This window comes from Nelumbo nucifera, chromosome 1 (assembly GCF_055504915.1).
Source record: "Nelumbo nucifera cultivar China Antique chromosome 1, China Antique-T2T, whole genome shotgun sequence".
NCBI classification, from domain to species: Eukaryota; Viridiplantae; Streptophyta; class Magnoliopsida; order Proteales; family Nelumbonaceae; genus Nelumbo; species Nelumbo nucifera.
This window is the reverse complement of record NC_142649.1, coordinates 140,766,691-140,793,177: the sequence shown is the minus strand read 5'-3', so window position 1 is coordinate 140,793,177 and position 26,487 is coordinate 140,766,691.

The window sequence follows — 26,487 nt, the reverse complement described above, 5'->3', positions numbered from 1 at the left end:
TTCGTTTCCTATTTGCTTACCTGCTACTTGTATGTCCTACCTACTGATGAGCATATATGTAACTTAGGTTGGTACTCCCCAAGAGCCATATCTCAGCATGATATTCGTAAGAGAACTAAAACCAATCTAGATCAAACACTAATCACAAAAAAGGTGGTCAAATATAGCATGAAGAGCTTAACATCAAACAACATTAATCACAGTCATGAATATGCGGGAATGATAATCACAATCATAAATACAGCCATGTATACATAAGAATGATAGTCATAAACTGACAAGGAACAATGAATCGAGCTATAAATCTTATAAAATTTTGGCAGCCTAACCTCTAGAACAGTTAGAGTAAGGTTGGGAACAAAACTGAGCTTAAAGGGAAAGGGGTGGTCTCCCCTTTCGCCAAATGGCAGTACAGCCATAATCCTACTTTGTTGTAGGGGTGAGCAAAAAGAAGCAAAAAGTCGAACTGATCGAAACCGAACTAAAAAAATGGTTAACTGAATCAGTCTGTTCGGTTTCGGTTAACTTATTTAAAAAACCGGCAGTTAATCCAATCAAGTATATACTAATAAATAATAATATATTATATAATATATAGTATTTTTAAAATATAAAATCGAATCCGGAATCCCTAAACTCCGTCGCACCTTTCCCTTTCCCCTTTCTTTCCCTCTCGGCTCTCTATGCTCTGCTCTCTCTCTTGGACTCTCACTCTCTTAGACAGTTCTCTTCTTCTTCCCTGACGGTTGTCGGCGCTACTCCCTCCAACCGAATCACTAACGGCCGCCGACCAACTGTCTCACCTCACTCTCTTAGACAGTTCTCTTCTTCTTCCCTAACGATTGTCAGCGCTCTGCCCTCCAACCGAATCACCGACGGCCGCCAACCAACTGTCTCACCTCACTCTCTATTGATCTGTTCCAGTGTTCTGTGTTCTGTGTTCTACTGTTATCTCTCTAATATTCATCTTCTTCTTCCCCAACGTCTAGACCTACCGACTGGCGAGCCTCCGAAGTCCGACCGACGGTGTCTCTCTCTCAGTGAGTGACAGTGTCTCTCATCAATCAACAGATCTCTTTATCTCTCTCACTCTCAAACTCAGCCTTCACTCTCTTGCATCTCCTCTCAAATCTCAATCTCTCATCTCTCAATTATAGTCTCTCTCTCTCACTCGAATACTCAGTGTTCACTCAAATCTCAAGTGTTCAATGTACTCTCTCTTAGAAGTTAGACCATCGGCTAGACGACTACTCAATCTCTTCTCTCTCCACAACAAGCCAGCAACCACCAAGTCACCAACCGGAATCCGGCAAATCGACAACCAGCCCGACACTGTCAAATTAACACCTCTCATTACTCCTCTTTTAGTTTTTTTTTTTGTATTTTTAGAATGAATGTTGTTTGTATTCCTTCCACTTGCTATTTTTATTCCTTCCAAGAATGAATGAATGCAATGTTTCCAATAGAATGTTAATAGGTATTCTAAATGAATGTTGTCTTGTTTGTATTCCTTCCACATGCATCAGATTCTGATATTTTGATTCACATGTTAGTGACTCAGTGTCCATGCAACACTGCTTGCACATCTCATTAAACAATAGAAATATGGGTACTTCATGATTATGAATGTATGTGAGTATAGATAGATGAAGGGATGAGAGATCCATCGTATGGACACCCAAATCTTGCGGAATAAGGGGGCGAATTTCATAAATTTTTCTCTCCCTTCAATTGGGAATCGCATTCCCAATTTAGAAAATCATATTTTCAAGGATCAATATTGAACCATAAACTGAACTAGATCTGAACCAAAAGGAGTAGGAGAGGATTATACCTGATACGGAGAAATAGTATCCCCAACGAAGGTGTTCACGCCCAAGGAAGGATCCAAAGACTGCTCCCACTGAAGATGGCACAGTGCAGGATGGAGCAGAATCAACAGTGTTCTTCTCCAAGAACTCTGTCCTTCGCAACAATCAGCAGGATGGCAATGATGACACGTGAGCACAACTTCCTATCAATTCTTTCTCAAAAAACTAATGTCAAGATCGAATCTTGACTTCTCCCACAATTGGAGATCGAACTGGCAAACAGGGCAGCAAGAACAGGGAGGCGGCAAAAAAGAATTCTACAGGGTTGCTTAATTCTTTCTTCTCTGTAATTTCAGCTTTGAAGAGGATCTGATTGTGTGTTTTCTAAAAGCTGGCGCCCCTACCTTTTTTTAATCTAAAAGATCAGCTCCTAATCCAAATAGGAGCTGCTTATCCAAATCATATTTGGATCAGACCTCTCTTTAGGAGATAGGTATAAACCCTTATCTTATTTGTAGATTAGATTAGTTTTCTCCTAATTTCATTAGGATGTTTCTAGATCTGAATCACATTCAAATCTGGACTCTCTGAGTGGATAGGGTCAAATCCCTATCTTATCTGCTAATCCATCTCAGAATTCGCCCCATTATTAACTAATTAAATAGCCCAGTTCGAAATGGGCTTTAGGCCCATTAAGCTTATGTGCTCATTTAACCTTCCTAACTGCTGCCCAGTTGGATTTCCTTGTATGGCATGGGACCCAAGCATTGATCTACACATCAGCCACATGGGTTCGGCCCAGCCTTTGTTACAAGGTCTGGCCGAATACATTGTTATAGACAGTGCACCCCCTAAAACCCATCAAATGGGCTCTATGGGCCCAACACTTACCCTAAGTGGTCCCTGGGCCAAGCCACCTTGTAACACCCAGGGACTGTGGGCAGATGCAAGATTAACCCATAAGGTATTACCCTCAATGGTCTTACACATAACCTCTCAGCCCATAATGATCATACACTGCCCGACAAGAGAGGACCTCTCCCTCGGCTGCAAGGAATAGTGTTGCACTCTTTACTTATATGGATCCTGTGAATTAAAACCTTTTGGCAAACATTTTAGAAACCATAATGTATATACTTTTATATCTCATATAAAATATACTTTGCAAAATCAACGATTGATATCGGCTACCGGCAGTCTTGGTTTCCATCAGTGAGAGTGCATCCTCGATCATTACCTTGGTCCGACAAAGGGGCTGATCATGTCTTTATGATCACCCACTCAGATGAATTCTCAGGCTGTCCCAACATACCCAGGTTTTGACCCCCGCTAAGGATCTCACTGATTGGTACATCAAAGACAGCCCAATCCAACACCTAGTGCAGTATCATAATCGAGTCTAGGGGTTGGGTGTAAATTTCCAGTTTTGCCCATCAATCTCCAAAGTCCAGGGCAATACTGGAAATCTGGTCCAGTTCATAGATTCAATTAATCCTACACTGTATGTGCCTAGGGTCTCACCGACTTGGTGGCACCACAGTGTCAGCCTTATCTGGATAGGTCTCCCCAGACCAACCCATCGGCTGTGAACATTCTAAACTAACATGAGTCTCATTAAGTGTCTAGTTTAAGGGTATTACACAGAAATATACCAAGGGAACATGAATCAAATATGCACTTTTATTCATTTACAATAAACTCATAAAGTACATCATTCTGATTGAAGCTAAGGGCATACAAAATTGTCTAACAGCTCCCACTTGCACTTAGGTCCAATCAGGTACAAGCCGGAGCTCCATGCTCTCCACGAGTTTCTCTAACACTTTCTGTGATAGTGGCTTCGTCAATGGGTTTGCTACATTTTCCGTTGACTCTACCTTCTGAATCAGGACGTTCCCTCTACCAACAATCTCCCGCAGTACGTGGTACTTCCTCTCGATGTGCTTCGACTTCGAGTGGGCTCGTGGCTCCTTAGCCTGAGCAATGGCTCCATTGTTGTCACACAACAATGGGATGGGTGATGTGCTGGACGGAACTACTCCCAACTCGTGAACGAACGTCTTCATCCACACGACTTCTTTGGCAGCCTCACTTGCGGCAATGTACTCGGCCTCAATCGTGGAGTCTGCAGTGGACCCCTGTTTGCTGCACTATCCTATTGTGAAAACATATCCAGATGTAGACTTTCTATCATCTGGATCCGACTGGAAATTAGCATATGTATACCCTTGGATCTGTAGTGAGTTACTGTCGAATACTAGACAAAATTCTTTTGTCCTTCGAAGGTACTTAAGTATGTTTTTCACAGCAGTCCAGTGCTCCTACCTTGGGTTGGCCTGAAATCTGCTTACTACACTCATTACCTGAGCAATGTTAGGACGAGTGCACAACATGGCATACATGATGCTCCCTACGGCAAAGGCATAGGGAACGTCTTTCATGCCATCAATCTCATCAGAAGTCTTGGGAGACATCTTCTTGGAGAGAGTGACTCCGTGCCTAAAAGTAACATTTCCTTTCTTGGAGTTTTTCATGCTGTATCTTTTAACTATTTTGTCAATGTAAGCAGATTGGGATAATCCTATTATCCGCTTTGATCTATCTCTATAGAGTCGAAGACTTAGTAGATAGGAGGCTTCTCCAAGATCTTTCATGGAGAATTGCTGTGAAAACCAGACTTTCACTGTAGTTAACATTCCTACATCATTCCCAATGAGTAGAATGTCATCTATATACAAAACCAAGAAGGTAACCTTATCTCCACTGTACTTCCTGTAGACACAGGGTTCATCTGGATTCTGCTTGAAGTCAAACGATTTAACAACAGAGTCAAAACGGATGTTCCAACTTCTAGAAACTTGCTTAAGTCCATAAATGGATCTATTAAGTTTACATACCATGTTTTCCTGACCTGCTGCAATGAAGCCTTGCGGCTGCTGCATATAGATATCTTTAGTAAGATCTCCATTTAGGAATGCAATTTTAACATCCATCTGTCAAATCTCATAATCATGGTATGCTGCTACAGCTAGCAGGATCCTAATGGATTTAAGAATGGCCACAAGCGAAAAGGTTTCCTCATAATCGATGCCCTCTTTCTGAGTGTACCCTTTCGCCACCAGACGATCTTTGAAGGTCTCAACCCTACCATCGGGGCCCTTCTTCCTCTTGTAAATCCATTTGCAACCGATTGCTTTTACCCCGGAGGGCGGATCTACTAGAGTCCAAACTCCATTGGTTTCCATTGAGTCCATCTCTGCTCTCATGGCCTCCACCCACTTCTGGGAATCTATGTACAACATAGCTTCCGCGTAAGTCACGGGATCTTCCTCACTAGTCAAGGTTTCCACCAGGTAACTATCCTGGTCATAACCATAACGGACTGGTGGCCTGGATACCCGAGTGGATCTTCTCGGTTGGTCACTACCTGGAACTTGTGGGACATCTCCCACTTCTCCTGAGCTCTTCTCATCAAGAACAACTTCCTGATGATGGGTGTCCAGAATGTAATCGGTTTCCAAGAATTGCGCATTTCGACTGTAGAACACTTTCTGCTCACTTGGGTCATAGAATAGGTAACCTACAAAGCCTTTTGGGTAGCCTATAAATAGGCAACGGCTGATCTTGGAATCCAATTTGTCTGCACTCGTTCTTTTAACGTGTGCTGGACAACCCGAAATCTTCAAGTGTCTGACACTTGATTTCTTTCCGGTCCAAAGTTCATATTGAGTATTCGGAACCGATTTGGTTGGAACTCGATTCAGCACGTAAATCGCAGTCTCTAATGCATAACCCCAAAAGGCAACTCTGAGTGTATGAGAAGCGACCAGACCATATCCAATAAGGTCCTATTCCTACTCTCTGAAACACCGTTAAGTTCTGGTGTAGCAGGGGGAGGTAATTGTGATACTATCCCATTGTCCTTTAAGTAGTCCCTGAATTCGTCAGAGAGATACTTGCCACCTCGATCTGATCGAAGGGCTTTAATTTCTCTCCCTAATTGTTTCTCAACCTCTTGTCTAAACTCTTTGAACTTTTCAAAGGATTCAGACTTGCGTCTCATTAGGTACACGTAATCAGATCATGAAAAATCATCTGTGAAGGTGATGAAATACACGGGTTGATTCCGTGTCCTAACACTCAGGGGACCACATACATCAGTATGTATTAGGTCAAGTGTGAATGTACATCTTTCAGGCTTACTGTTAAATGGTTGTTTCGTCATCTTGCCTTGTAGGCAAGGCTCACAGGTGGGAAGATCTTCTACAGTTAGAAAATCCAAAGGACCATCCTTTACCAACCTTGTGATTCGATCAACACTGATGTGGCCAAGTCCGTAATGCCATAGTCACGTGGGATTAACAGTATCACGGGCTCTCTTCTTGGGCATTTCAGCCGACGTAGTTTCGGTTATGTTAGTTTGTAGAGATGGATGTAGAACATAGAGACCGTTCTCTAGTTCCCCGTATGGGATGAATCTGTTATTTCTTTTGATAGTGATCGTGCTACTAAAGAAGACAGAATAACCATCTACACACAGTTTTGAGACAGAAATCAAATTTCTCCTTAAATTTTGTACATAAAGACAATCTTTCAGTACAATTGTTCCTTCTCTAAAAAGTAACTCCATGGTTCCTATGGCCACGACTGCAACAGTTGCAGTAGTCCCCAAGTAGAGTGTGACTTCTCCTTCACTCAGCCTTCTGCTTACCTTGAACCCCTGTAGTGAGTTACACGCATGAGTTGAAGCCCCGGAGTCAATACACCAGGATGCAGAAGCTACCAATAAATTGGTTTCTATAACACAAGTTTCGAAATTACCTTTCTTGGATTCCAGGTAGGCAGGACAGTTCATTTTCCAGTGGTCGGTCTTCTTGCAGAAGTGGCAGGCATCCAATGCTTTGTCTTTCTCCTGCTTCTTGCCCTTAGTGGCTTTCTTCTGAGGCTTCTTTGCCTTCCTCTTTCTCTTGCATGTCTTGCTAGCTTCAACAAGCATAGCTACAGGCTCATCCTTTCTAATCAGTTCTTCAGCTCTTTGCAACATATTGCTGAGCTCTTGCAAGTTGGCATTCAGCTTGTTCATATTATAGTTCATAATGAACGAATTAAAGGAATGAGGCAAAGAATTAAGGATAGCATCTATCTGGGTTGCAAGGTCCAGCCCGGATCCAAGAGCCTCCAGTTCGTTGATATATCCCATCTTCCGAAGACAATGGTCGTGAACTTGTTGGCCCTTGGACATTTGTGCGGTCATGAAATGTTTCAAGACCTTTTGTCGAGTAGAACGATTCTGCTGTTCATACATCGTCCTGAGACTGTCCAATATGTCCTTGGCAAGTTCGATCTGATCGAATTGCCTCTGTATTGGGTTGTCCAAGGAGGCAATGATGTAACACCGGGCAAGGGAGTTTTTCTCCTCCCACTCCTGATAGTCTCTCCTTCGGACCTCAGAAGCCCTATCACCCGGACGCTCCGGGGCAGGATTCTTTGCCACTTTGTCTAGCTTTTCAGAAGCTAGGACCAGCATAAGGTTCCTGTACCAGTCAGCATAGTTTGGGCCCTTCAGCTTGTTGTCATCAAGCAATTTTGCAAATGATTCGTTTGCCATTTTCTAATAAAAGAGCAAACATCAGTCCACTACCTTATTTGATTCATGTTCATTACATAGAAATGGATTTTAATCTACGTTCCATTTCCATTTATTCATCTCTGAGATTTCCCTCCTTTCTCAATGACGGAGACTACGGGTTGTCTCTGGAAATGTGGGAAATCACATAGGGTGCATGGAGCCAAGTGTTTCAGCTGCATAACCCCACCATCTTTCAGTGAAGGATTATATCCACTCATCATATGAGTATTCCCTTTGGCCTCTGTCAGACAAGGTTCATAGCCATTTTCAGGTAAACCTTTCTGTCCAGTGAGTGCTTACCCATCATATTCGTGAACGCCAAGGTATCGTGAGAGAGTTCCCATTTTCTGGTGAAGCCCCCTCCCACATCGGTCTATGACGCCCCTATCATCTTATGAAACACTTAGACAAGCCCAACAGCAAATGGATAACCCATTTTCTAGTGTGTTTCCTCATTACTGAATGACCCATCCTCATGCTAATGATGGAAGGCCTTTAGAGAGTTCATCATATGAATCTCCCTATCACATGCACTCATATTAGCTAGAGGGAATAGTTAATTATGCCCTAGTTTGATCTAGGTCAAACCAAAGTGGCTCCCATTGACTTTCATAATGTCAGATTTTGGTGGGCCTAAATCGGCTAGGGTTCCGCACGTAACCTCTTGATGAGGTGTGGGGCCCACCACTGAGGGGGGTCTTCCAATGACCTAAAGGGACACCATGGCAATGATGTGCATTTAACCATGGTGTACGCAAGAGCCACTGTCGATTAAGCATGGGCCAAGCACTTATGGCCCATGTACGTAGCACATCACACATCCATACATCTCATGTAGGGATAAATTGATCCAATCAATTAATTATCTGTAAAGCCCATTTGAAGCCCATTTTGAATCCATAATATTAACCATTAATATTATCTAGGTATATGGGACGAATTAGGTTGATTGGTTCGGCCCATATAGTTTTATGAGTTAAGTGGGCTTTTAGCAATTTTAACTATTTAAAACTGGGCCTTTACAGGTTGGGCCGAATTAACCATTTAATTAAACATCAATCCTCAGGCCCATTAGTGGGAAAATTAGGGTTGACTTTCAGCCTTGATTAAACCCTAGATTCGGTCCAAACAATTTGAACCAATCTTGGTTCGAATGGGTCTAGGGTTTGATCTTTAATTAAATCTTTAATTCAAGAAAATAATCTAAAATTAAATATTGATAAAAGAAAATCAAGAATCAGTCAAACAGGGCTGTTCGCACAATCCATCCTGCAAAACAGAGGTTAGATCACAGTTTGTAGTTTCATAAACTACAAATCGCAGATTGTAATTCTCCCATCTGCGAAATCTCCTTTTCTGCGCCACCATCTTCGATCCAAAAATAAAATAAATAGAAATCATATTTCTATTAATAACTACATCAGATCGAATACCTATACATTCAGTCTAAAAATAAAAATAAAAAAATTATTTTACAGACCAAATGTAATAAAGCAATCCAAAAACTGCAAAATCGCAGGTTCCCTGCGCAAATCAAGATTTCGATCTCCTCTCGTACGAACAACCCATAAATCAAGAAAATCATAAAGAACAGTTCTAAATAATAATCAGATTTATATAAAATTAATTTCAGATTATTCGTCCATTAATTTTGGGAACAAATTTCCCAAAACCCATATCTGCGCAAATCAGGTAGAACGCCTTCTGCCCATTTGCGCAGGTTCAGATCTGAAACAAATTGGTTCAAGATTTGAACCATGGCTCTGATACCACTGAAGGAATGAGAGATCCATCGTATGGACACCCAAATCTTGCGGAATAAGGGGGCGAATTTCAAAAATTTTTCTCTCCCTTCAATTGGGAATCGTATTCCGTATTTAGAAAATCATATTTTCAAGGATCAATCTTGAACCATAAACTGAACCAGATCTGAACCAAAGACTGCTCCCACTGAAGATGGCGCAGTGCAGGATGGAGCAGAATCAGTAGTGTTCTTCTCCAAGAACTCTGTCATTCGCAAGAATCAGCAGGATGGCACGTGAGCACAACTTCCTATCAATTCTTTCTCAAAGAACTGATGTCAAGATCGAATCTTGACTTCTCCCACAATTGAAGATCGAACTGGCAAACAGGGCGGCAAGAAAGAATTCTGTAGGGTTGCTTAATTCTTTCTTCTCTGTGATTTCAGCTCTGAAGAGGATCTGATTGTGTGTTTTCTAAAGGTTGCCGCCCCCTCCTTTTTTTAACCTAAAAGATCAGCTCCTAATCCAATTAGGAGCTGCTTATCCAAATCATATTTGGATCAGACCTCTCTATTAAGTGATAGGGATAAACCCTTATCTTATCTGTAGACTAGATTAGCTTTCTCCTAATCTCATTAGGAGGTTTCTAGATCTGAATCACATTCAGATCTGGACTCTCTGAGTGGATAGGGTCAAGTCTCTATCCTATCTGCTAATCCATCTCAGAATTCGCCTCATTATTAACTAATTAAATAGCCCAGTTCGAAATGGGCTTTAGGCCCATTAAGCTTATGTGCTCACTTGACCTTCCTAACTGCTGCCCAGTTAGGTTTCCTTGTATGGCGTGGGACCAAAGCATTGATCTACACATCAGCCACATGGTTTGGCCCAGCCTTTGTTACAAGGCCTGGCCGAATACACTGTTATAGACAGTGCACCCCCTAAAACCCATCAAATGGACTCTATAGGCCCAACACTTACCCTAAGTGGTCCCTGGGCTAAGCCACCTTGTAACACCCAGGGACTGTGGGCAAATGCAAGATTAGCCCATCAGGTTTTACTCTCAATGGTCTTATATATAACCTCTCAGCCCATAATGATCATACACTGCCCGACAAGAGAGGACCTCTCCCTCAGCTGCAAGGAACAGTGTTGCACTCTCTACTTATATGGATCCCGGGAATTAAAACCTTTTTGCAAACATTTTAGAAACCATAACGTATATACTTTTATATCTCTTATAAAATATACTTTGCAAAACAAATCTCAACGATTGAAATCGGTTGCTGGCAGTCTTGGTTTCCATCAGTGAGAGTGCATCCCCGATCATTACCTTTGTCCAACAAAGGGGCTGATCCTGTCACTATGATCACCCACTCAGATGAATTCTCAGAGTGTCCCAACATACCCAGGTTTTGACCCCCGCTAAGGATCTCACTGATTGGTACATCAAAGACAGCCCAATCCGACACCTAGTGCAGTATCATAATCGAGTCTAGGGGTCGGGTGTAACTTTCCAGTTTTTCCCATCAATCTCCAAGGTCCAGGGCAATACTGGAAATCTGGTCCAGTTCATAGATTCAATTAATCCTACACTGTATGTGCCTAGGGTCTCACCCTGGCAGCTGAGACAGGCCACCCCAACCGATTTGGTGGCACCACAGTGTCAGCCTTATCAGGATAGTTCTCCCCAGACCGACCCACCGGCTGTGAACATTCTAAACTAACACGAGTCTCATTAAGTGTCCAGTTTAAGGGTATTACATAGAAACATACAAAGGGAACATGAATCAAATATGCACTTTTATTCATTTACAATAAACTCATAAAGTACATCATTCTGATTGAAGCTAAGGGCATACAAAACTATCTAACAATAGATATATGCATGCATGAATATCAGTGTAAATTGATGTCATGTCTACAATCTTTCCCTTTGTAAACTGCCTGAGGGCCTTTTGTGAGAGTTACTGGCAAGAAAATTAGTCTTGTTGTTGCCCGTAAACTGATGAGAGTTACTAGTGACGAAGATTAGCCATATGCAAACAAAATCAGCAAGTAGAAGGAATAAATCATTGTATGGAGAATCCAGATTTTATGGAGAATTTGGATTAAATCATTGTATATTTTTTTATTTTATGGAGAATTCAGATTAAATCTTGAATGAATGAATGAATTTAGAAATTTTGTATATCTTTCTCACTCCACCTCTTTTAGTTTTTTTTTTTTTGTATTTTTAGAATGAATGAATGTTGGCTTAAATCATTGTCTTTTTTTTTATTTTGTGGAGAATGCAGATTTTTGGGTTAAATCATATGTTTATTTTTTTCTAGTTACATGTATTTTTTATTTATAAAATATATGGCAAGTACGGGTGATAACAATACAATGCAGAGAGTCAAACTCAAAGTGTTTGCAATCATCTACTTAGAACCACAAGCATAAACCCATCTCCCTCTCCTGCACATTCAAGTAATGTTGGTGATTCATCTCACCCAACTAGTTCAGAGATTGATTCAAAAGTTTGTACCACTTCTTCTAGAAAAAATCTTGGGTGTGGGATCATTTTACTAAACTTGACTGTAAGGACAAAAGTGAACAAAAGGCAGAGTGTAATTATTGTGGTAAAGACCTACCTTGTCCATCTTCAAGTGGTACTAATTTCTTAAGTAATCACTTGTCTAGATGTAAACATCATCCCCTAAATAATATAGACAAGCATCAAAAGACTTTGAAGCTTCATTTCAAAATTCTAAAGAGGAGAGCACCACACCATCACTTGTGCCTTACAAGTTTGATGAAGATGAATGTAGAAAGAAACTTGCTAGGATGATTATTATAGATGAATTACCTTTTAAGCATGTGGAATGAGAGGGGTTTCGTGGCTTTTATGGTAAGGTGCAACTAAGATTTGTAATTCCTTCATGTCACACAGTAGCTAGAGATTGTTATAGTCTTTATGTGGAGGAGAAGAAAATGTTGAAACAATTTTTTAAAAAACTATCATCAAGGTTTTGCCTCACTACAGACACATGGACATCATCTCAAAACCTTAGTTACTTGTGTTTCACTACTCATTAATTGATGATGAGTGGAAATTGCACACAAAAAACTAAATTTTTGTCCAATTTTTGGTCATTCAGGAGAGATAATTGGCAAGGCCATTGAGAGGTGTTTACTTGATTGGGGCATTGAGAGAGTGTTCACTGTAACGGTGGACAATGCAAGTTCAAATGATGTAGGGATTCAATATCTAAAGAAAAGACTTAATTGTCAAAGGTAGATGATTCTATTTTTAGGATTCATTCTGTAGTGAAATATGTAAGATCTTCACCAACAAGGTTGCAAAGATTTAAGGATTGTTTGGAAAAAAGAAAAGGTAGTGAGTAGGGGTCTTGTTTGCCTAGATGTTGAAACTAGGTGGAATTCTACTTACTTAATGCTGAAATCTACTTTGAAATTTTAAAAGGCATTTGATTTGTTGGAGAGTGTTGATAGTAGGTATGTAGATGATCTTACTCATGGTAAAAATAAGGGTTTGCTTACTTATGGAGATTGAGAATATGCTTGTGATTTGCTACCTTTCTTAAAATTTTTTATGAAGCTACATTGAAATTGTCTGGCTCACTTTATGTAACTGGAAATGAATACATGAAAGAAATTTATGGTATTGGAATTGTTCATTCTCGAAGGTGTAACAGTGATGATTCTTTTATTAGTTTTATGGCTTACAAGATGAAGAGGAAGTATGAAAGTATTGGGAAAATGTCAATAATATCAACACCATGTTATTCATTGTAGTTATTCTTGGCCCCTGATGTAAAGTGGAGTATGTGGATTGGGTTATTAGTGAGTCATATGATGTTGATACTGCTAAAGTGCTAAAAGAAAAGGTGAGACAAGTTTTGACTTCTATGTATAGGTTTTATGGTTCAAGCCAGTCATCTCCTAATATTCCCTCAAATAATCAATCTCAGGATCCAAATGATATAGAAGTTAAGAATGTGGAGGATGTTGCTGATTTCACGAATTCATTATTTAACAAGCAAAAAGCAGGCCAACAAACTATAGAGAATAAAACGGAATTGGATAAATATTTAGGGGGGGGATGTGAAGATCCTAAAAGTAAATCATTTGACATATTGGCTTGGTGGAAAACTAATTCCTCAAAATATCGAGTGCTTTCTTTGATGGCTCGGGATTTATTAGTTATGCATGTGTATACAGTTGCATCTGAATCGGCTTTTAGCACCAGAGGTCATGTGCTTGATTCATTTCGTAGTTATATAACTTTGAGAATGGTAGAAGCTATCATTTGTGGACAAGATTGATTGCGAATGTCACACTGTTATCTTTATATAGAGGAGAGCTTAAATGAACTTGAAAATATGGAATCAATTTAAGTTTATGTTTTTCAATTTTGTTTTTATTGATCATGTTTATTTTGTTATATTAATTCTAATTTGCATTTGTCTTTTTATTGCAGAAACGGTATCCTTGAGGAGCATCCTCTTGTCAACATTGATGATTAAGTGGTTGTGGAACTTATATTTGTGGTTGTGAACCTTGTTTTTTTTTTAATTTTTTTATGGTTATGAACTTGTATTTGTAGTTTTTATGGATTATGATTATAGACTTTTATGGCTATGGATTTCAAGACTTGTAGTTGTGGTTTTTATGGTTATGTACTTATTGTATTGATTATCTATGCTGCTCCATGGAATAATTAAGTTGCTTTTTGCTTTTAATTAGTGAGAACATGACAGATTGACAAATGAAGAAATTAGTATCACTTAAGCTTTGGTTTTTAGAACAGCTTTGGTTGGAACAGGTGAAGAAATTAGTATTCAATTTCATTACTTGGGTATCCTGCCTTTTGTAACAGCTTTGGTTTTTGGAACAGGTGAGAAAGGAGATACTGTTGGAACCCTCAGATCTCATGTTTTTCCAGAACCACTCATCCCAGATGGCGGCGTTGGATTATCTGGTATCGCTTGAGAGTGACATCTTTATTCCTACATATGATGAAACATGGCTAAAGTTGTTGAAGGCCGTACTGTATTGCTGGTATTTTGGTCCAGAAGCCTATTTCAATAGACTTTGGATAGGTTAATAAACCAGCAAATGGTTTGGCTGATTCCCTAGCCAAACAAGGGGTATCAAAAGAGCAACTATTTTGGATTCTTTGCTTGTTTAATGGGGTTAGGGGTTTAACTCAGTGGGAGCTGAAAATTGTATATTTCTTTGTATAGGTTTTGATTTAATAAAAGTTATTTCTGTTATTAATAAAAAAACACTCAAAATCACTTGGACATGGATCATTTTCATTATTGGTAATTTTGAATGTGGAGATCTATGTCTCCTTTGTTTCGATTTGCTTGCAACCTACAATAGATTATTTAACCCAAATTCTTACATTCCAATGAATTGTAGAAATTTGAGAGGCTTCATGTTATCATATTGTTATCTCCTTTTTTCCTTAATCATCGACTCCATCGATTTTACAAGTTTAAAATAATGCTTTATTTTTATTCTTTTTGTTTCAGCTGTCATTGGATAAAGCGCATAGGAAAACCAGCTCCAAGGGAGATTGCTCCAATTGTTGTATCTAATCATGTAACATACATTGAACCAATTTTCTTTTTCTATGAACTTTTTCCAACCATTGTTGCTTCTGAGTCCCATGATGCCATACCCTTTGTTGGAACAATTATCAGAGAAATGCAGTTATGCAGGTAATGTAATAATGCCTCTATTTCCTTTGTGGTTGATTAGAGTATTCTTCTAATGGTTGCAATTTTTATTTTATTATCAAAAAAAAAATCTTTTGATGGTTGTTGGTGATGCGACGCAATCCGGCTGTTCCTAGCTGGAGATGATTTGGCTTTCAGTAGACGATGGAATTGGCTAATCTGCACAGAGAGAATCAGATAATTCGAGAGTGTTTACCCACAGGCGCACCCTAGCGACCTCGCAACTTGCAAGACATGCTCGCCAACGAATTCGGCATGCATATCCACACTCCCACGATCCTTGAAAGTTGGCCCACGTGCCGAACGATTTGGAAGGTGGTCAACGTGCATGACGGTTACCTCCAAGAATATCGGACCAATTAGACACGACCTCCTAGAGATCTCGGAAGTGGTACATGAGCAAGGCCTATATAAAGGCACCAACCCCAATGACAAGAGGCAAGTGAGCAAGCAAGCAAGTAAGCAAGTTGTAGCTCTCACACTGTGATTTTTAGCTCACAGTCTACTATGAGAGTATTGACTTAAGCATCGGAGCGACCTCACCGTGTTAATCACCCTGGGTCCTCTGACATTTAGTTCTTTGCAGGTCTCTAAAGAGCAACGAAGCTCATCGATCCAACTCGGCCCTACACCTGGTCAGCTCGACACCTAATAGGCAGCTTGGAACTCTGGTCAGCTTGGCATCTAAGTCCCCATCCCACAAAAGTTCACATCGGCCACTTGGAAGCAGACCAAATAACGAGGTACTTAGCACAAAAAATTGGCCATAACCATAAAATCGATTCATCAGCTGGTATTTAAAAATGCATGTAATCTGTAGTTGTTTGTTCTATGACATGGTTAAGGACTGATTTATGTTTTCCCTCTGTTGCATTTTCTTAGGTTATTTATGTTAATAGGTTCTCAGCGCCTTCAAGGAAGCATGCCATTAACGAAATAAAGGTAGAAAAGGCTCTACTTCTCAAATGAACTATTAACATTAAGCTTTCATCTTTTCTTTTCTTTCTCTGATCAAGTAATAAGTTCAGGAAAGATACACTAAATTCATTATATGACATAATCCCCTAACTGCAATTAACTATAATTCTTTGATCTGTTTGGAAATGTCAAGGAAAGTGGCTAAATGGGATTGGATATTGGTGCTTTCACCAATGCTGAATTTTATAAACCTGGAACCCCATTGCTGCACTTTCAGAACCATATATTGGAAAAAACCAAATGCTACTTTTATTTTCTTATTTGTATGTTTAACAGGATGGACAGCATTGTTTTGTTGACTGAGGCTTAAATCCCAGCCAAAAATTGCTTTGGTCATTGGATTTAATGGTCCAAAATGTAACCTTGACATTTATCCATTAAAAAAGTTGACTTGGTTTGTCATGAATCTTAGGTGACTTTCTGAAATGAGAGGATTCTCAGTTATAGGTGGAAGTTAACTGATTAGTTTACCGGCTTTTTCCTCCTGTTACCAATATTGTTATCACTTCATAATTATCGTTGGTTTTTAGAATTCAGATTTATTTTTTTTATTAAGGTTAAAAGTCTGACCTTTTCCTAATTCTTTTCAGATTCCTAGGGTTCAAGAAGACAATTCTATTAGACAAAAAGCTTCTGGTTGATCTGATTGACCAATATGAAGATGGATTACTGGACTAGAATGAGTTCTCATCTTCAGTGAAGGAAGCACACCAAAATCGAATATTGGGAAGCCCAAGTAGAAGAGTGGTGATTCCCGACCGACCCAAAGAGTGTTTGCAATTGCCAGATGAACCATTAAGTAGCACATAAGCTTTATCAATTATCACTTGTTGTGCCTTGCGGATTTTTTTAACATATATTAGGTTTTTTGTTTAAAAAGAATAAACTAATATGAATTTCCATAAGTTCAAATGTGATTGACAACATAACTCACAAATTGTGATGTTTTTCCCTTTTTTTTAATTTTGAGGGCATAAAAAAAACCGAAAAACTGAATTGCAGTTAACCGATTGCATCGGTTTGATTAAATGCAAAAAATCGAACAAATTGGTTCAGTCCAGAAAAACACCCCAACGGAACCGTGAGCACCCCGACTTCGTTGCAGTGTATTGTGATTTGAATTTTCGTTTTGCCATTTTCACCCTTCGTGCTTTTACTATTTTACCCTTTTCATATAACAACTAATAGTTGTTTTTTTCGGTTAAAACTTTTATTAATTTATTTTCCGCATAATAGTTGTTTTCATATAACAGCTCTATCTTAGAATTAACCACTCATCCATATCTAACGCTTGAAACTTAAAAGCTCATTTTGTGGGACATCTTAGTGTGAACGGTTGAATTACAACTCAACGTATCTTTTATATATATATATATATATATATATATATTAATAGGATAGGGTGCTCTCTCCGTGCAGGAAATGGAACTGGAATAGATTCCCACGTGAGAGTAACCCAATAATTACTGCCATATAAATAACAGTAATTAATGATTATTACAGTAATTTAATAAATATATAATTAGTGATTATAATTAATAATTACTGTTATTATAAATATCGTTAATAACTAGATATTTACTTTAAAATTATAAATACTGTTAATAAATTACTGATTATTACATTAATTTAATAAATATATAATTAGTGATTATAATTAATAATTACTGTTATTATAAATATTGTTAATAAATAGATATTTACTTTAATTTTACTTTAAATTAAAATTATAAATAATATTATTAATAAATTTAGTAATTATTGTTATATTAAATGTAATTAAAAATGTTATTAAAACTATTGTTATTGATTATTTAATAAAATATTATAATTACTGACTATTACTAATAAATACTGTTAATTTAATTTAATTTTGGTAATTATTAATTTAATGAATATTGTTAATAAATCCTATTCATAAATTTAATATTTACTGTTATATTAAAAATAACTAAATGATATTATTAAAACTATCATTAATGATTATTTAATTAAATAGTATAATTACTTACTATTATTGATAAATGTTGTTAATAACGTTCTGACAACCGATGGTTCGAACGGATGGCATGTTCTAACAACAAAAATTACAAGCAAAAATTATGGAAGCATTATCGCCACCGGTTTTCGAGTCAACGGTTCGATCATCCGGTTCGAATGGACAGTCCATTTTGACAACAAAAATTATAGGCAAAAAATTGACTTTGTGAGGTCCATTAAATAGTATCACATGTGTTATGTCATTCGAGTGTGTGACTCATACAACCCAAAAATGAAACCATTCTGACCACCGGTTTTTGGGTCAATGGTTCGACCGTTCGATTCGAAAGGACGACCCGTTCTGACAACAAAAAATTACGAAACCATTCTGGCCACCGGTTTTCGGGTCGACAGTTCGATCATCCAGTTTAAATGGACGACCCATTCTGACAACAAAAATTACAAGAAAAGAATTGAGTGTGTGAGGTCCATTGAGCAGTATCATACGTGTTATGTCATTTGAGCGTGTGACTCATACAATTCGAAAATGGAACCATTCTTGCTACTGGTTTTTGGTTTGATGGTTCGACCATCCGGTTTGAACAAACGGCCCGTTCTGACAAAAAAAAATTAGAAATTAAAAAAATGGCCAAAAACCATTGGACGGGTCAATGGGTTAACAGTTTAACCACTCGAGTCAATGGGTCGTTAACCGATTCAATGATTTTTTGCCAGGGACTAAGATTGGGATAACACGGAACTAGTTGCCTGGATGGTTTCCAATTAAAAAAATAAAAAAAAATGGATGACCCATTCTGACAAAAAAAAGTACAGGCAAAAAATTGGGTTTGTGAGGTCCATTGAGCAGTACCATACGTGTTATGTCATTCGAGCGTGTGACTCATACGACCTGAAAACAAAACCGTTCTAGCCACCAGTTTTCGGGTCGACGGTTCGACTATTCAATTCAAACGGATGGCCTATTCTGACAACAAAAATTAAAAAATAAAAAAATGACCAAAAACAATTGAACGGGTCAATGGGTCGTTGACCGATTCAACAATTTTTGGCCAGGGACCAAGATTAGGATAAAACAAAACCAGTTGCCTAGATGGTTCCCAATTAAAAAAGTAAAAAAACGGCCAAAAACCATTGAACAGGTCAATGGGTCGACAATTCGACCACTCGGGTCAATGGGTCATTGACCAATTCAATGATTTTTGGCCAGGGATTGGGTCAATGGGTCAACGGGTCGATGGTTCCATCCCAGCCCCTACGAAGCAGGGCCCCTCCGCTAGTATATATTAAAGGGAAAGGGGTGGTCTCCCCTTTTGCCAAATGGCAATAGATTTTCCTTTAATATATATATATATATATATATATATATATATATAGAAGAAGAAAAAGAAATAAGAAAGAAATAGATACATACTTGTGCTCCAATCCCTTGCAAATCGAACCTGAAGAAAGCAAGGTTTTTAAAACCGAACCAGACAATGAACCAGTCAGGGGTTCGGTTCCTGGATCGAACAATCCGACCGTTTGAACCAAATAGACAGCTCGTTCTAGCAAAAAATAAAAAAAAATAAAAACCAGCCAAACCGTTGAATGGTTTGAATGGTTTGACTACTCGGACCAACAGTTTTAGGGGAAATAACGGTTCTGGGGTAAAACAGAACTAATCACCTAACTGATTCCTAATTTTTCCGTTTGAACCAAATAGACAGCTCGTTCTAGCAAAAAATAAAAAAATAAAAACCAGCCAAACCGTTGAATGGTTCGAATGGTTCGACTACTCGGACCAACGGTTTTAGGGGAAATAACGGTTCTGGGGTAAAACGGAACTAATCACCTAACTGATTCCTAATTTTTCCGGTCCAACCGTCCAATCTGGTCTGGTGTGAATGAGAATGGGTAAAGGTAAACTTGTCTGAACATGGTGCCCTTTAATCCTGAGTTTTGGTCTCAATAACGCATCGCATACCTGAAGCCTAACATGGATTAGAAGATTAAACACCTCCCTAAAAAAAGAAAAAATTTTATAGGTAAACGCAACATGCTACCAACACTTTAAAATAGTCAATGAAAGTTTACATTCCTTTTTTTTCTGTTTCTCATGGACCATCTACACAGGCATAAGTGCACGAATACATTTTGAATTCTTACCAGGTGATATTTGAAGCTAGAATTTGGGTTTCAAAACCATTAAAATATCAATTTCAGGTTATTAATCAAGAAAAATAGGAGGACCAATTCCAGAATATATAGTTTGTAGAAAGAGGAGTAACATTGTTTATTGCATTTATCCATTTATTGTATTTTCATGGCATGCATGGAATATAAATGGCATTAGTGGGTAATTTCTCTATTTCTTCTTTTTCTTCATTATTCACTCTCCCAATTACTCGGTATTAATCACCCGTGTTGAGCACGGGCACCCCTCGCTAGTAATCAATAGTATTCAACATGAGAGAGTTGATCTTCAAAAGTAAAACACAAAAAAGGTAAAGAAAAGGAGAAGAATAATAAAACCCAATCACTATCGATGCTACATTCAAATCTAACTACGCATGAGGACAGACATCGGATTTCAGGTCGTATTAGGTTGAGGATATTTACATGAATGAGTCCGATGGAACCTACTCCATCGATCTGTTCCCCAACCTCAAACCCTCACTACCAAAGCAAACAAAGAAAGAGTTCAGTTCATATTACCTAAGTGATATCCTGGTTGTGAACAGGAAATCCAGAAGAGTTTGATGTGCTCAACGTATATTAATCAGGATCTATGATGTGCAAGGGAAAAATGATCGAATCTGCTTCCACCTTCTGTGCGTAAACAAATAGATGATGGTTTCTGCAAATTGTTTGACTCAATGAAAAGTTCATGAAATGGGGGGATCTCAGTTAGCTGCTAGAATGATAAGAGCAAAAGGTACTGTGGAGAACTAGAGAAGAGAGGGGAAACGATGCTAAAGATGATGAAACTCTCACCAAATCTAATAGAAAATGGGAGTTCCACCACCAACTAGATGTTATGTTCTCATAAAGAGAGCAGCGACGAATAGAGCAAGAGGGAGTGAATAATGATAGGAAAAGGTAAAGAAGATGAAGCAAAAAGAAAAAGAAAGAGAGTGGGGGAGGCCAAGATGGAGAGATGTTGTTGGAAGACACGAAGAAACGTTGCTGCAGCTCAACGAAGAAGACGATGAACAGTGGCGGTGAAAGCTGTGAGTGCGGTTGGAAAGGGAACTATAGGTCGGCTCACTATGCATTCTTCTTCTAAATTTTCATTTCCTTTTTCTCCCCCCCCCCCCCCCTTATGGTCTTCTTGCTCATTTTCTTTTTCATTAATGTACCTGGTGGTTGATTTCTAGGATTCGCAACCGGTTGACTCGGTAATTGTCCTACTTCTCTCCTCGCATTGGCTTCAACTAACTGTCCTATTTGGCTCTCTAATTTAGCGATGGACAACTACTGAGCTAAGATCAGCTGTTGGAACTATATATCATCAAGCAAATCGGTTTGATAGGGCTGAGGGTAGGTTTGACATGGCTGAGCCGGTTGAGTCTCAAGGTAATCATTATACTCACGGTGAGTCTGGGCTTCAAACCATTGAGGGTGCACATCTGGCAGGGTGGTTTCTTGGGCTTGGGCCCAATAAGCAAAGTTGGGCTGATTTTCCCACACAGGGTCATATGGGCGAAAGAATGGGTTAGCATTGGTTCGAAAAATCCGTCAGCTGCATGTACTTGCTCTGGAATGGCTGGTTAACATGAGCCCGTCGTAGGGCACTGGCTAACATGATGGGTCGGGCTTGCACAGATGGAACATGTTGGGTAGGATGACAAGGTTGGGTATGGGCCAATTTGTTGACGAAATGCAAGGACTTTATCAATACTTTGGCCCATCCCATTAATCTTATCCAGTTTGAGACACATGATTCCAATCTATCCATGTCTTAGGTTGGAAGTAGTTTTTCATTCCACAAACTCCGACCATTGTATTCATTTTATTTTGTTTTAATTTTTTTTTATTAAGCACAAACAAGTAAAACACACGACCTAGGGGCTAAACTAAGGTTTCCTAAACTAGTGGTTCAACCAATGTGAATCCTCTTACATTCACTTGGAATTACACCACTTCTTTTGGTTAGCTAGGTAAGAGGTGGGGGATATGGGAGGCTCCCCCTGCTCTCGCAAGGACCTTATTAAGTAACCACAAAACCCACTTAGGCTTAGCCAGTTAACCTCTTTCCTTAAACACCAACCGCCGGTTAAAGAAAGTAATTACAAGTTTCCCTAAAATTCAACACACTTTTGAACCAAATGTGTGGGGCCTTCTAAAGGATCTTGCTATCCAAATTTTAAATTAAGGTTTAAGGTGAACCGTACATGAAAGGGTGGTGGTTTTTGGGCCAAGGAAGGGTGATGAAACCCCCGCCTTATCTTATTTAAATTGGATTACCCTTAAATGGATTAACGGAAAAACACAATAAACAAAATAAATGCAACTAATTACAATGTATGAACAATTATCTCTAATATGCAACTTCAGCAATAAAATAATAAAACAAATTAATTCAGCAAAGAGAGCAATTAAAAAATGAAGAACCCTAACACATTAACAACTAACAAAATGGTTTCAGCAATTAAATAATCCTATATAATGCATGCTCATGAACATATCAAACCCTAAATGTTGGAATGCAAATGCAAAAAAATTTAAAATATTAAATTTTTTTTTGAAATTCGAAATTTGAAATTTAAATTTTGAAATTTAAACTCAAATTCGAAATTTTGAATAATTTCCTAATTAACAATTAATTACTCAACTAAATAACTAATTAATTAAAGGGGTAATTAAGTAAAGCAACAATTAATTACAGTAAACAGAATGATGATTTTAATCCCATGAAATTTATACAAATAAAATATTAATAATAGAATAATTATCTTAGTACTTAAAACTTATAAATTTGTGCGTGATATCGGGTATCGGATACCCTAAACTCAAAACCCAAACCCGTCCCAAACCCTTTAGGGTTTTAATCTTAAATCCCAAACCCTATAGGGTTTTGATAAACATATCCTATTAAGGTTGAGACAGGTCAAATACCCAAAAATTCTCGTGATATTGCCATCCCTAAACACTTACCTGGGTAAGTGCATTTACCCATGTTCTTTTATTTCTCAAATAAATAAGGTAATGACCATTTTAGTCATAAAAATCCATTATTAAAAGGGTCACTTTTGTCCCATTCAAGTGTTAGCAACTTTCCTCCTAGGTGGGAAAGTTATTTACCCACCTAAGAGTTGATACACAGGAAAATAAACTTTCCCTAATCCTCACATTAATCTGAAAAATGAACATGAGATTCTTGGTCCATGAAAACTAAAATCCCATTGACCAACTTTCCCCCTCTCAAAATCCAAAAAACAAAGAATTCCCCCTAGATGGTTTCTCCCAAAGAGAAGGGAGATTAAAAATAATATCAATTGATATACTACATATTGAGTTCGCACCTATGCCTCACAAAATGTACCCCATATGCACATCTTAGCATACATTGGGAATATCTTCCAATTTACAAAGTTGTCATTGGAAGGTGTTCTTAATACACGTTGGGATGTATTGTGAGGCACAGATGTAAATTCCTATATATTATATTTTACATAATAAAATTGTATCGATTGATTAAAACTCTTGATAGATTTTGTATCAAATATATTGATACTTTGAATTGTCTTCAGGTCACGAAACTCATAACCAACCAATGTACCCAGCTCGTGGTATCAAAAAAGGCAAAAAGCAATGTCAAATAAAAAAAAATCTTATTATATGTGGATACGTATATACGCATCTCTTTTTCGGTAAAGGCGTTACATACACCTGTTGCTTACTAGTTACGAATCATGTCCCAGTTAAACAAAACATGCACAGTTGCACACTATCAGCTTATCAGCTCTAGCCGATCTTTAATTTATTAATTGGAAAAACAAGATAAATTACAAAGACCGTAGTACTATGGTATCCGTGACATTTATCTCTTGAACTTGCCATAAAAGTCCTCCTAAACTTTCACTTTGTCATAAATACTTTTTTCATTAGAGTTTCATTAGTTAATTTCGAAAAAGGTTTTTCATTCAGTTGTTTAAATTTTTTAAATCTCTAAATTATTCCTTTTAATTTATATGAACAATTTATGATTTGATTAATTTTCTGAATATAATATTAGAGTATTCTTGGTTATTCTAATAGATCCTTGTAGATCTGTGATTGGATTTAATGTTCAAATGAAATGGTGGAGGTTTTATTTGATAGAAATAATTTTAAGGTTTTGTTTGATTTTAAATCTTGTATCTATATCTATAGACATTCATATCATTGAAATGAAACAAAAATTTAAAGAAACTTGTATTTATGTCAATGAAATGATTTTTGTTTTTTTAATTGATTTCATTTTATGAAAATGAAGGTATCTTTATGAAAAGGAAAAGAAAATAAGAAGGTTTAAGTGGGTATTTTGGCATTTTAATGCCTTATCATCTACTTAGTAGACTAGAGGTATTTGCCCCAAGGTGAAATCTCAAGGGGTCATTATCGCAAATGAAAGTTCAAGGAAGTAATTGTCACTAACCTCATAATACAAGGACTTTTATAAATTACCCAAAAAAACATGTAAATGCATCTCTCTCTCTCCAACACTGAGAAAGTGGATTAGGATTTAAAAAGAGTTTCTTTTACCATCTTCCTCCAACAATCAACAACTATGTTGCTGCCAAATTTGGAGCCGAGGGCAGCGAGGTAATCTCTGAGGTCCAAGGATTGTGGGTCCCACCTACTGAGAGTAAAAAGACGTCAAGTCCCTAGGAGTGTTCCTAGGGGCTAGGACTTTGACAGTCAAGTTAGTCGAGGGTTCAGAGTAAGCTGAGGTCATCACAATAGAGTAAGTAATAACTCAAGTATGCCTCTCGTACTTTTAGCTATAGTGTCCCTTTTATAGTCAAAGTCGCCCAAGAGAGGAGTAATGAACAATGAGTAACCGCCCCATATATTGCGGTCACGTAGGGAGAGTTTGAAAGGCGTTAGCCGACATGACCCCTTTATCAGTGACCCAGGAGTAAATACGCCAAGATCATGTGTTTACATTAAATGCTCCACAACTGTTCAAGGCGGGAGTTACCCCCCGTTTCCCTTTAGGGAATTATTAACTGGCGAAAGCACCCCTGGCCAATGCCATGTGTGCGAGTCTGATAAGTCAACTAAATATACCTACATCACTTGCCCCACTCTTGAGACTAAGGCCGAGGCCATTGGGTGGTCTGTGTTGAGGGCTCAACCTCGGCTGCCAATGGAAGTAGTCATCATCTTTGGCAGTACTTTTTGCACTTGTTCACAAGTGAGTGTCCCACGAGCAACATTGTCATGCCTATACGTAGTTCGACGTTTGTGATCGGGATGGATTCGTGTTGCTGTGGCCAAGTTACCATGGCCTGCACGGGTTCTTGCTACCATTTCTTGGTAGTCGTGTCCGGGACGAGAACTGACTTCGGTTGCCAAGGAGCCGTATCTGAGACAAATGGTTGGATGGACACACTGGTTCAGCGTATCTTGAGTCGGAGACGATGGGCAAGCCAACTTTAGGCCTCAGCATCATTCCGTCTTTAGAGGTTGTTGCCACGTTGATGCCATCGACATGGATGGTTGACGCGGTCTGATTACAACCGTTGGATGAAATGAATCTTATCCTTCATTTTCCTTTAAAAAGGAGAGGCAACGGGAGAGAATCCACCATTTGCTTGCTATGCTTTTGCTTGGAGTTCCTCAAACCCAGATTCGATTGCCGAGAGGATCGTGACATATAGTAGTGATGAGGAGAATGCCATATTGAATTGGATTTGATTGGATGGGATGATTCATGTCGGACCCTTGGTGAAAGAGGAAGCCTTGGTGATGGCCGGCCTTAGTCTTGCCCCCCTTGGTATGGACATTCTTATTACTTGATGATTATGGCTTTAGTCAAGCCTTGTTTTTCTGATAAATTGTTGGTTCATTCTTGCAAAGATGGAGGGTGACATGAAGGCGATATTGCTGGTGGAGGCTTCTGCTTCCAAAAAGACAACAAAGAAACATGTGGCCAAGGGGATGCCTCGGAGGCAACCAAAGGAAGGCATGGCCAGGACGAGAGCCGAGGGCAAGGCTGCCAAGAAGAAAGCGGCTGCTCATAAGCACCCAGTTGAAGGCGTTCGGGACCCAAGGGCTGCCAAGAAGCAGATAGTGAGGGACTGCCAGGCCAAGGGGCCTTCTAGTGGATCTTGACAGATTGCCCCTTGCACTTATAATGCTTTGGACAATGAGCCTTTGGTCAATCGACGGGTGTAAAGGCCAACTTGGAATGTGAGAGATGGGGACAACTTGTCCATCGCTGGCATCGGTTGCCAGCTCGCTGTGGGGATGGTTCTTTTGGGAGACCATTAGTCCTAGACTCAACACTCCATCAATTTGGTCCAAGATTCTTTGCTTGATAACACGACCAAGGTATGTCCCATTGCTCCATGAAATCCCTAAATACTATGACTAAGTTAAGTCTA